Below are 13,453 nucleotides of genomic sequence, written 5' to 3'. Positions count from 1 at the left end.
GATGTGGTGGCAGGTGCCTATAATCCCAACTACTCGGGAGGCTGAGGCACGAGAATCGCTTGAACCCGGGACGCAGAGGTTGCAGTGAGATGAGATGGCACCACTGCACTTCAGCCTGGGTGATAGAACGAGACTCAGTCTCAAAAAAATAAAAAATAAATAAATAAAACAAAAGAGTCAATACTTTAGAGCAAGTTACAGATATGGGAGTGGAAGGGGAATGTGTCAAAAACACCTTCAAGGAGTCACGTTGAATCATTGATAGTGGTAATACCATTAAGAAAATTAGAAAAAGATCTATAGAGAACCTGTCTGGAGAGGCCCCTGACAAAGCGTTGCTTATATGTGTTGACTGATGCCACGGAGATCCAAGCAGATGATAGGAGCAGAAGGTTAAAGAAGTTAAAGGTAAAGGAGTAAAATCCAAGGAGAGAAAGAAATAAGCCAACACTTAACCCATTTATGAAGCCTGGGTGGGGAGAGAGAGAACTGACTCCTAAGTTTAGGTCCTGTTTGTCATTACAAAAGCTAGACTCACACCAAGTGTTATAAATATTACGAAGTAAATCCTACAGGAGCACAAATGAGGAAGTGATTCCTTCTGGGTGGGAGGCAGTCAAAATTTAGCTGACTCTTGAAGGATGAATGACAGATATGAGGACAGATTCAGGCTGAACCTCAGGAGAGAGCTTCCAGCAGAAGCTGCGATGTGATGTGATGCCAGTTGTAGAGGCAGGAAGCCCGGGGCGGCTCACGCTGCCAGCCTCTGGGGTCTGAGGAGGGCACACAGAAAAGCAACTTGGTTGCTTTTGGATAAATGTCACCAGATCAGATGGGAGACAGGGACTTGGCTCTGGTACTAATTTTTGTGAAGTAATGGATCTGTTTGTTTATGGTGCTAAGAGAGGCAGAGGGCTTTGATGAGAACTGAAGGTTTTTCGGAACGAAGCAACAAGGTGATAAGGATGATAGACGGGAAGATGAAGAAAGAGTCCTCCTCCTCTCCAGAAGGGTTTCTGTGGGAGCTCATGGCAGTGGGAGCTCATGGCAGAGTGATAATAAGAGCATAGCCAGCCCTGTGGCAAAGGGGAGGGCGAGGGAGAGGCACACAGGCTCGGGGACAGATCAATTGCCAGACGAAGGAAACAAGGTGAAACTGAAGACAGCTCCCAGTTGTTGAGCCTAAACGTCAGAATCATGGTGAGGAGCACAGATGGTTTAAGAAACAAGGAAAGACTCAATCTTGTATTGAACATGAATACGAGGCATTGCTGGGACACCTAGATGCACACCGGGAGCCAGCTGAACGAAGGTAGAGAGAAAGTTGAAACTGCACTCGAGATGGGAGAGTTGAAGCCACAGATCTTAGATGGGTGGTTCTCAGACTTCAGCCCACCGCCGCAGCACCTGGAGGGCTCCTTACAGCACAGACTGCTGGACCCACACCCAGAGCTTCTCAGCCAGCAGGGCTGGGAGGAAATTGGCACTTCCTGTGCAGGAGATACTGGTGCTGCTAGTTGTCCGGGGACCACACTTTAGAACTACTGCCTTAAAAGTCACTGAGGAGGCAGTGGCTCAAAGTGTGGTCTCTGGACAACTAGCGGGACCAGTTCTTTCTATGGGGAAGGAACTGAAAAGAACTGAAAGAAAAACAGGCCCCCGCCCTCAAGAGGGCGGGAAAAAAAGTCAGCCCTTTTCCCCTGAGAGTCTGGTTTAGTTGGCCTGGGCCCAGATGATGTCATCGGTATTTTTATTGCTCTCCAGGTGGTTCTGACATGCTTCCAGGGTTGAGAAACACTGATTAAGGAGGAGAAAAGAAAGCAATTTATTTAAAAATTTTTAAAAGAAGCAGACAAAAAGCCCACTTTTTTTTGGCACTGATCTAATTCTCTTTTCTTTCCTAAGGAAAAGCAGTTGAAACACCATTAGTTAACAGATTGCCCAATGAAGTCGATGACAATTGTGATAAGAAATTACTCACTATCACAGTGTCTCCAAGAGATGAACAGTGGATGATGCTTCCAAAGCACAGATGTCCCTCTCCTCCTCAACCTTCTTTCCCCAGAAAGATGTCAACACCGTGGAGATTGTGCCATGAAGACACCTGGTGTGGCATTGCAATAGATGAAATATTAAGGGCAATTCTACAATTTTTGGAACAAATAAATGGATTAAACTTGAAGTTGAGTTTAATTTGATTTCAAGAAAGATTATATTTCTGGTCCTCCTATGATCATGTACTAAGAATTATCTGCAGATACAATTATCTTTAGAACTAGAAGGACTCATTTTAGAATTAAAATGAATGACAACCCAGACAGATAAAGTCGAGTCGTGATCATCCCACTGCGGAGGCAGAGCCAGTGCTGGCCGTCCCCCGACCACCCCAACACACTCCAGGTCTCACACATTTAATCCCTGTCTCTGCCAAGGGAGTTTTTTCTTTCCATTTATTCTTAGAAATAATTAAGGGAGTTTTAAGTTAAATACGTGCTGCCAAATTGAATCCAAGGAAACTAAAGTCAAATGCATTAGCAAACACTTAATGTCCTCTCCATTTTGACATTTCTCCCTCAATTCCGATTTCTGAGTAAGGGCTGTTCAGATGAATGAAAACATATTTTCAGAAATCTGAGCTCATAAGACCTACAGGACTGTGAAGTCGCAGACTGTGCACTTTCAGCAGTCAGCAACTCTGCTGGGTTGAATTGGCATGTTTCAAACTGTGTCTTTTTGTTAAAAAGGATGTGTAAATGCACTTACGAAATAAGTTGTACTCTTTCCTAGTAATTAATAGTTGCCTTCACAGTACCCGGTTCCCGATTTCACACCAAGCCCTGCTGAGGATATGAGAGTAATAAAAAGGGGAGCCCTAGCTCTTCTGCTCCTGCAGTGTCTTTCCTGGAAGTGGACTGCGAGAAGAGCTTCAGCCACCTTCTTCCTGCAGACAACCTCCATGAATTTGCCTTAGAAGAAGGCTTCAATTTGAAGAAAGTCAAATAAAACCAGGTAGGCTATCATTACTGTAGATGCAAAAGAAGGTGAACCTAGATTCAGATCTTAAGTCAGCCATTCTGCAGGGAACTCTTAGGTGTCCAAGTCAGAGGCTCTATTCAAACTACCTCATCAGTATTGGTACCTTAGTTGTTACAAATATACCACACTCATGCACACTGTTAATAATAAAAGGGGAACTGGAGAGGAGGGGGTGGTGTACATGAGAACTCTGTACTTTCTCTGTAATTTTTCTATAAACCTAAAATTGCTCTAAAAATAAAGTGTATGCAGAAACAACAACAACAAAAAAATCATCTATCCTGAGTAAATATTACATAAGATTTATCTACGTTTTTACCTACTTCTTCAAATGTGCTGACCTTCACTGAAAATATTTTATTCATTTTGAACATTCTTGTCACTCCATTGAAACGCAGTCCTCCTGGTAATTTTGTTTTGTGCTGTATATCCAGTGTATTCTACATCGGCAAAAGCTTTAGGGTAAGTTTCCCAGCCAACCAACCCCACTAAATGCCCGCATGCTGAAAGCATAGTAAAATAGTCTCTTTAACATCACAGGTTTCAATTGCACAGGTTTTTATATGTGGATTTTTTTTTCAATCAATATATTGGAAAAATTTTGGAGGTTTTTAACAATTTTTAAAAACTCACAAATGAATTGTGTAGCCTAGAAATATTTTTACAATTACAAAATGTTAGATATGTTATGAATGCATAAAATATACACATTAATCTACTGTTTATGTTATCAGTAAGGCTTCCAGTCAACAGTAGGCTATTAGTGATTCAGGTTTTGAGGAGTCAAAAGTTATGCATGGATTTTTTTTCTATGCAGGCGTTGGCTTCTTTAATCCCCTGCTGTTCCAGAGTGACCTGTACACGTTTATTTCTCTCTCTCTCTCTGTCTCTCTCTCTCATACACACACACACACATCCACACACAGGCACGTCCACATTACCAGAAGCCACATCAAACAAAATTAAATGGAAAATCTCAGCAAATGGTATGAGGTGGGACTCTAGGATATTTATTTTTAAAATAGTATTGAATGTTGTGTATATGATAATTCAAAGAATATGGCTAACATAGAATGTGGAAAGTCATATTAAACGAATTCATTTCAGCCTATTGAACTGGAGTCACAAGAAGAAATTTTTAAAGACTACTCATATATGCCCCTTTTTTATTAACCCTAATATAATAGAGATAGAATTTAAATTTCTGTTAGATTCCATATTTCACAATTGATTATCAAGTCTTAGACTCCTAAGTAGGGGCTCTGTAGACTCAGCTTTCTCTTTTTTTCCAAGATGGGATTTCTCTGCTCATTAGGTCATTGTGTTTGCAATTGATCCATGGAGACAGCAACATCTGCAAAGCTTCCATGCCACGGGGCTTCCAACTTCACATGTATCCCTCAAAGGTATCCTGAAACCACCCTGACCATCCAAGTACTCAGTTGTAGGATTCAAAAGCAAATTGCAGGGTTTGTTGCCTGGCAGAGAAGCATAGACACAAAGCATGAGAGCAAAATCTATGAGTTGACCATATCAGAAAGAGATAGTTAAGAATACCAGCTAAGAAATAGGCAATAAACTTAAACAATAGGCTTCTGAGTAGACATAGCAAGTGCTGGGTAGAGATGACAGCTTCATGTCCTATTAGAGCTAAGTCAGAAAGCTGGGTCGAAGTGAATGTGAGGGAGCAAAGGCCATTAAAATATTTAAGGAGCAGCTCCAATATTTTTAAAACGTGAAGGAAAACTTGCAAGCAATCTCCGGGACTGGAGGGAGAGAAATGCAAAGCTCCCTGAGCCTGCTCCACAATTATCTTACGCATTCCAATAACGGACATGCTGCTGAATGTTATGACTATTTGTTTATTGTTGACTGTTCTTGGCACTGCCCAGTGTAGCCGAAGATTCCTTGCCTGCAATAAAGGCTTACTCAGACAATAAGCCAGGGAGAAAGAAAACTGTCCTTGAGAATAATGGCATTTCAGAGGGAAAGGAATTCCACCAGAGGCAAAGAAACCCCCATGCACCGCAGAATTCGAGTTCAATATCTCCTATGTCTATCTGTGAAAGCCGTCATGGAACCCCAGGGCAGGAGGGGGTGGTACACAATGGTTTGTGTTGTAATTCCCTGTTTTCAGACACATTTTTCTGAAAGCATAAACTTTGCTGGCTAGGATTGTATAAACCTAGTGGGATTTTTTACTTCTTCTTGGAAGGCATTTGTCTCCTAGCATCATAAAACTTAACAGTCTGCTTTTCATGGTAACAGTGTGGCCTTGTAGTCCCTGATCCTAAGTGTGTATGTGTATAATGTATAATTTCCCTTTGTTTCCTCTGAATTCTCCCTCTCCATCCTTTGTCAGTCTAAATGGACTTTAGTCTCTAATTTCTCTCTCTATTTTCTCCAGCAATGTACTAATTTTGCTTCTCAATTACTACTGTGCCTGGCTTTGAGGTTGCCATTTTAATTTTAGCAAATGCTTGGATTTATGAGAACCATCAAAATGGCGAGATCACTGGGCTCATTGCCCTTCCTGGGACTCTCTTTTCACTTTGGTGTTGGCTGTGTTAGTGATTTGATATCAGACCAATCCATGAACCCTTCATTTTAAACCAGGAGCCTGAGGGAAATGAATAATGCCACCAGAGAGAAATGAGAACTCCAAAGCTATTATTAAATGAAAACATACTCTCTCTTAGACCTGGCAATCTGTACTAAGACATTCAGATTGCGTATCTAAATGTTATTCAACACACTCACAGCCATAGTCCTTTGATGCCACTAAGGTGGTACTTAAAAAGGAGCAGGTTCCACGTCAGCATTCCCAGCATCATCCCAGATAATCAAGACCATGCATCCTCTTCAGGATCCTGTTTCCCTGGCTGCTTCTCACCCCTGAGCCTCACTGCCCCACTGTGCTCTTCACTACTCTTTCACTAACATGCAGAAACAATGTTTTTCTTTCCAGTGCCTTTAAAATGTGGCCAAATTCTCCACCAAACTTCAGGAATTATTCATTACCTCACGTCCTTTATCCAGAACAACAGCTGAGCATGTGTTTCAGTGAGCTGAATATTCTGGCCCAGCCCTGCTGTGTCATGCCCGAATGACGATTTTTTAAAATGCCAAAAACGAGGAAAGATAAAACACTTCTAGGGCCATTTTGAGAGCTCAGCCCTGTGACCCTTCTCAGCCTCCTCTGACCCTTCTTTCTTTCTCCCGCATGCTCTGTGCTCTGCCTGTGTCTGGTCAGCCTCCTTCTTGACACTGATGCAATTCCATGACCCAGAACATTGGCCTGGCTTCCCGCTGCACAGGACGGGAGGGGACACCTGGAAGTGCCTATAAGGCAGCTCTTCTAAGGTGGAGGGAGGTAGGAGGAAGCAAGGTAGATGGAAGAACCCCTCCCTCCCTCTCCAGAATTTTCTGAGGTGCGATGCCTCCCATCAGCTCTCCTGGAGAGGTCCTGTGGACCATAGGGCTGCCTGCTAAGAGGCTGGTGGGTCTCCTGGGAGCGCCTGGAGCAGGGGCAATGCTGGACATCACACCACTTCTACTTCACAGTGTTCTTGTCTCACCTCCCTTATCCTCCACCCTCACCACCTCATGAAGGACTGGCACCTACTTCTCACCCCAGGCTCTGCTTTGTGGAGGATGCAGGCTGGCTCAAATGTCCTTCCTGCAGGACATAAAGGTCAGCCTTGGAGAGCTCAAGGGACGTGAGCATTGAGCTGTCCAGCAATGTAGAAACATGCACACTTCTCTGAGCTTCTGAGTGTCCCGACCTGTTGTGGAGTTTGGGGTGGAAAAAGGATGACCGACGATGAGACAGGAACCTCAGAGCCTGTCAGTCACCAAGAAGGCAAGTGGACTTCTCCTCTGAGGAGCAGAGAGGAGAACCACCTGTGTGGCCTCTTTCTCAGGTTTAACTTCATTGGAATAAAAGCTGCATATGGCACTGTGTATTGATCAGGGTTCTTTAGAGGAACAGAACTAATAGGACAGATGTGTCTAAAAAGGGGAGTTTATTAAGGAATATTGATTCACACAATCACCAGGTGAGGTCCCACAATAGGCTGTCTGCAAGCTGAAGGGCAAGAAAGTCAACCCAAGTCCCAGAACCCCAAAAGTAGGGAAGCTGACAATGCAGCCTTCAGTCTGTGGTCAAAGGCCCAAGAGTCCCAAAGCTGAAGAACTTGGAGTCCCATGTTCATGGGCAGGAAGCATCCAGCACAGGAGAAAGATGTAGGCTGGGAGACTAAACCAGTCTAGTCTTTCCATGTTCTTCTGCCTACTTTTATTCTGGCCATGGTGGCAGCTGATTAGATCATGCCCACACAGATTGAAGGTGGGTCTGTCTCTCCCAGCCCACTGACTCAAATGTTTATCTCCTTTGGCAACACCCTCACAGACACCCCCAGGAAAAATACTTTACATCTTTCAATCCAATCAAGTTGATACTCAATATTAACCATCACACACTATGACATCCAAGTCTTGACCCATTGAAATTCAACCCTTTTAGACAAAAACTCACTTCCTGATTACAGCGCTTTCTTCATGCACAGCTCAGGGAACAGAGGAGGTGAGTGAGAGGGTATCTTCAGGAGGAAGATGCTCTGGCTCTAAGCTTCTTCTCTGGAGCTGGGGCTCAGTCAAAATAAAGTGGTGGTGTCGGTCCTGCTGGCTGGCTTTGTGTTCCCAAGTGTTTTACCATGTACAAAGAAACGCAGAGAGGTGTGCCTATAGAACAACCCAGTCAGATTTGTTTCCAGCCTGACATCTCTGGGGACAGGCCTGCAGACTCTTTTGTACTCATTGCATTTTCCTTGTCCCCTTTATATTCCGGTGAGTCCCTCAGATCCAGATCTTTCAGGATCCAGTTCTAATGCCCTTCTGCAGACAGGGTTCCCCGACACCTTTTCTATTCTGGTGGCATTGCTGCCATCACTGTTGTGTGGATGGAGGTCCTGCCTTCTGCCTTCCGTGCTGTGTCATCCTCTTTTCTAATGTGTCATTATTGTCCCCTATCCTGCACTGTCTGAGCTTATCACTCTGGTATGGATGGAGTTTTAAACCCCTTTTGCTCCTGATGGATGTGAAGTTACTTGTGTCAAGTAAATGATCTGGATTAACTTAAGAGTTGCAGAGTTTGTATCTATTCCTGACAGTGGTGTCATCTGTCACTTTTTAATGTAGTTAAATATCTTACCCTTTTAGGGAGATGCTGAACCTAAATCCATGAATCACTGTCCATAACCACAGAGGTGCTGGGGAATCATGTTGACAGCCACACAACAGTCCTGGTGCTCAGTGAAGGGCAGCCACATGGCAGCAACTTCACAGAATATTGTAAACATAATGTCACTCAGCAGAAACAAGTTGCCTTGTTGGTGTGCAGTTCCCCATGCAATGGACTTAATTGTGTCCCCATGAAATTCATAAATTAAACCCCCAATCTCCAATGTGATGGTATTGGGAGGTGGGACACTGGGATTTAATTGTGTTTACATGGGGTCCCGAGAGTGGAATTCTGATATGTTGGATTTGTGTCCCTGCCCAAATCTTTTGTCCAATTGGAGGACAGACCTGGTGGTAGGTGATTGGATCATGGAGGCGAATTTCTCCCTCGCTATTCTCATGATAGTGAGTGAGTTCTCATGAGATCTGATGGTTTAAAACTGTGTGGCACTTCCTCCCCACTCTTTCTCTCCTGCTGCCATGTGAAGAAAGTGCTTGCTTCCCCTTCACCTTCCACCATGATTGTAAGTTTCCTGAGGCCTCCCAGTCATGCTTCCTGTTAAGCCTGCAGAACTATGAGCCCATTAAACTTTTTCCTTCATAAATTACCCAGTTTCAGGTGGTTCTTTATAGCAGTATGAGAACGGATTAAATACAGGTACCCATGACAGAATTAGTGCCCTTATAAGACGAGCCTTTGGAGAGCTCACTCTGTCCCTTCCCACAAGCAAGAAAGACCCATAAGCAAGAAGGTGGCTGTTAGCAAAAGCCAGGAAGAGCCCTCACCAGAAACCAACCAAGCTGGCACCCTGATCTCAGACTTCCAGCCTCCAGAACTCTGAGAAAATGCAATTCAGTTGTTTAAGCCCACAACCTATGGGGTTTTGTTATGACTGCCAGAACTGACTAAAATACCTTGTTTCTCAGATGAGGAACTGAAGCGCCAAGAGGTTAATGAACCTCCCCTAGACATACAACCAAAGATGGAAGGGGTTGAAACTTTCATCTATTTCAGTTGACATACAACCAACCAATTAAGTTGAAGATGATAGAATCATTCAATTTCTAGATAGCCTAAATAAAATTACCTGAATTTCTAGATGACTGAGTCCCATTTATTTATAAACTTTTAAAAGAAACTTTAAAAAATTCTCAATCTCATTATTTTCTTACTTTAAAATTTTTCTCATTGAAATAATGTTAAATTTATAGAAGAGTAGCAAAGATACTACAGAGAGTTCCAAGTATCTGCCACCCAGCTGCCTCTAATGTCATCAGTTTACATACGTTGGGGTTCAGAAAACAATGCCTCAAAGTACAGTGCGTTGACCTGCTGGCCTCTTTGAACTAAAGGAGCGGCCCCAGAACCAAGGTCTCTATGACCCCACGTACAAGACTCTTGTCCCTCTACCACTTCAGAAATACAGGCAAGAGGACCTTATCTGAGGTTCACTTCCTGAACTAAGGGAAGTTCCTTTGGAAGTAATGCAGTTGTCAAGAGCCTGCTTCTTATAATTTCATAAAACAACGAAGATTAACTCATGGGAGAAGAGACTAGATTGGACATCACACCCACAGCCCAGATAGACTGTCCCAGGCATTTGTCTGTTCTTCAAGCCCACTCATCTCCCCTAAAAATCATTTGCTTTTCTTCTAACAGTGCCTAGAGCCCCTGCTTCTGTTTCCCCTATGAAAAAGGTTATATAAGTCTTGTCGGATTGTTAGGTATTGTGATGTCTCCAAGCACCTAATAAATTTATGTCTTATCACCTGTTAATCAGTATATTTCAGTTCATTTCTCAGACTCAAGTATCAAACCTCAACAGGGGAGACAGAGGGTTCTCTTGCCCCAACATATAATTTATTGTTGTGTATTTATCAAAAGTAAAAAAATTATATGAGTGCAGTACTAGTAACTAAATTCCAGACTTCATTCAGACTTCAGCAGTCTTTCCACAGAACACACCCTTCTGTCCAGTGCAGGATTCCATATCACCAGGGTGGTTTCCTGGGCACAAAGACCAAACAGTGCCAGGACCCGGCCAATTCTTCAAGTTGCATTTATTCACGCTACCTTCATCTCCTCTGATTGTGGCAACTTCTCAGTCTTCTTGTATTTGACAGTTTTGAAGACTGCTTGTCAGGTGTTTTGTTGAATATTCCTCAACTTGGATTTATTTAATGTCTTGTCATGATTAGACTGGAGTTACGGATTTTTTGGTAAGACGCCATAATTTTTTTTACATTGACTTCATACATGAAAACAAATTACTTAAAATTATTTTAACAGATAGAGAACTCTGGCAAAACTATCATATATCAAATGGACCCTATTCTTTGCAAAGTATGCCATTTCTGTTTTGATTGGTGAGACAATAAATATTTATGGATACATTCAGCCTCTGCTGATTTGTTTTTGTTGAACTAAATTACACATAGTATAGAATTAAACAGTTTAAAGTGTAACCATTTTAAGTGTACAGTTCAGAGGCAGTTAGTACATTTATTTATGAAGTAAATAGGCAGATAATATAGGAGAAGAATTACGTCACGATTCAAAATTAACTTTAAAGCACAATATTTAGTTGTTCATTCTTTTCTTTCCACAATGTACAAATTATGTCTCATTATCCTCAGAAAAAACTGGGCATCCATTTGCCAGTTATGTATATGTATGTGTTTGTGTACATATGCATATGTGTATATGTGTATATATGTATATACATGTGCACACATATATATATACACAGGTATATATGCATACATGTATATGTATGTATGTGTGTGTGTACTTATATATGTACATATATATGATGGTCATATACACCATCAAATGAGTTGCCAGGCTGCTTGTAGAAAATGTTTTCTAGTATCCATGTGAGCAGAACTTTGGTTTATAAACTTTAGTTTGTAAAGAGAAAAAGCAATACTTATTCAAGGGGAGCAACATGAAAGCATTTGTTAAATGGCATGCTGCTTGTCCTAGGCACTTCTCTCATGAATCCTTCCACCACCCACCACACCTTTGGAACTTTCCAAATGTAAATGCATAATGTTATAGTTAATTTACTTAATTTTTCACTTTGTCTTACATGTATTAATGAAAAAAAAAAAAGAGCTAAACTCTGTAAAATACTTGAAGAGATTTATTCTGAGTAAAATATGAGTGACCCTGGCCCAGGGCACAACCTTCAGAGATCCTGAGAACACGCCAAGGTGGTCAGGTTACAGCTTGATTCTACACATTTTAGGGAGGCAGAAGTTACAGGCAAAGACATACATTGATAAGTTATTGATAAAGACATACATTGGTAAGTTTTACATTTAGTTAGCCTGGAAAGGCAGAACATCTAGAAGCGAGGGGACTTCAATCATAAGTCATAGATTGAATTTAAAGATTTTCTGATTGGCAATTGGTTGAAAGAGTTAAGCTTTGCTGAAAGCTTTGTAGTCAGCAGAAAGACATACTTGAGTTAAGATAAGGGAGGTTGTAGAAGCCAAGGTTCTTGTCATGTAAATGAAGCCTCCAGTTAGCAGACTTCAGAGACAATACACGGTAAATGTCTCTTTTCCAACCTTAAAAGGTGTCAGACTCTGTGGAAAAGATCTAGTAAGGGAAGGAGATTCTCTACAAAATGCAAATTTCCCTCACAAGAGAAGGCTATGCAGAGCCCTTCCAAAATATGTCAAAGAAATATTAATATATAGTGGAGTAAAATACTTTGATTTCCTTCAGGATCTGTTTTTTGTCATGTGATGCTATACCAGAGTCAGGATGGAATTCGAATTTGGTATCTTGTTGCTACAAAGAGTCCGTTTTATCAGTCTGAAGATCTCCATTTCAGTATTAATGCTGGTCTGTTGTGCCTAAGTTCCTAAAGGGAGGAGGGCATAATAATGCATGTCTGGCTGCCTTTTCCATCATGACCTGAACTGGTTTTTGAAGTTTCTTTGGGATTCCCTTGGCCAAGAAGGGAGGTCCGTTCAGTTGGCTGGGTGGCTTAGAATTTTAGTTTTGGTTTATGTTTGCCTAGCTAGAATACGTGAAAGTTTGCAAGCAGAAGCCACAGAAATTCACCTTTAGAATCCTAAATCAAGTATATCATTTTGTAAATAATATCTTAACAGATACTGATCCCTTGCAATGACCCTCAGGAAAGTTCTCCTCTGTCTGTTAAGCCTGTGCTGTCCAGTGCTGGACTTCCCTCACAGGGAGCTGCAGATTCCCCAGCAGAATAAAGGCTAAGACTATTCTGCTCCAAGAAACTCACCTTGCTTGGTCCAATCCTGCGTTTCTGGAACTTGTTTGATCACAGATATCTTGGATCAAGAAACAACTGTTAGCACGCCCTTTGGGAGGGCGTGATCCTAAAAAGTTTTCTTGTGTAGAATAGAAACTGGTTACTGATCATGATGTTTTAAAGCACCAAAATAGTTTTGTTTTTGTCTTTGTTCTTTTTCATCTGTGATAAACAACCCCCAAAAGGCATGTGAAACACAATGAAAAGGTGCTTAGCACAGCTTGGTCATGGGGAGAGCACTCAAAAGCTAACTGCAAGGGCATCCCAGGGACAAAATCAGCACTTATATCATGCAACTGTGACTTCGGTTATGTTAGCTAAAATCCTGGTTACTCACTTTTCAAGTTACCCCCACGACAAGAGTGAGCCTTGACGGTCAGAAATGGTAGAGAGGAAATTGGGTGTTTGCCAAAAGAAATGTGCAAACATGAAACAAACACGTGCTAACTGTTAATGCTTGGATTGTCAACCTAAGGGCATTCTTTAATGCACTGAAAGGAAACCAGAGTATAAACGAGGTGATTCCCTTGCATTTCCTCATTCCCTAGTGGGGGGAAAAAAAAGCAAGCATAAGCCATGCGCTTAGCGTAAGGATTCATTGTTAAGGACCTTCTTAACCTCAAAAGACAGCCTGTGCCAGTGATTATTTCCCTCCAGGAGGTTAGGATATTCATGCACAGAAAGCTGGTGTTCCAGGGGAACCGAGGGGTGGAGAATCATCGTGAAAGTGGTAAATTTTTAACTCCTGGCCAAAACAGTGTGATGAAGATAGTCCTCTCTTGAGCGCGATGACCCCTAGCTGTCAATAGCAAGCGTGTCCTCCACATCCATGGCCAAAGAAACCCCTTGAGTAAAATAGGACACAAAACTCTGAG

The 13,453-nt window shown here is 42.1% G+C and overlaps 1 long non-coding RNA gene across 1 annotated transcript; it reads right to left on the bottom strand.

The window, feature by feature from the left end:
- Positions 1-4,190: 4,190 nt before the first annotated feature.
- On the bottom strand, positions 4,191-12,656 carry LOC112427991 (uncharacterized). Its single transcript, XR_003019795.2, has 2 exons — positions 12,549-12,656; positions 4,191-4,514 (listed from the first exon to the last, which is right to left on the bottom strand). It is a non-coding gene; the product is annotated as an uncharacterized lncRNA (long non-coding RNA).
- Between the last annotated feature and the right edge of the window lie 797 nt (positions 12,657-13,453).

Source organism: Macaca nemestrina, chromosome 6 (assembly GCF_043159975.1).
Source record: "Macaca nemestrina isolate mMacNem1 chromosome 6, mMacNem.hap1, whole genome shotgun sequence".
In the NCBI taxonomy this organism is placed as follows: domain Eukaryota; kingdom Metazoa; phylum Chordata; class Mammalia; order Primates; family Cercopithecidae; genus Macaca; species Macaca nemestrina.
This window is presented reverse-complemented; position numbering and strand designations above follow the sequence as displayed.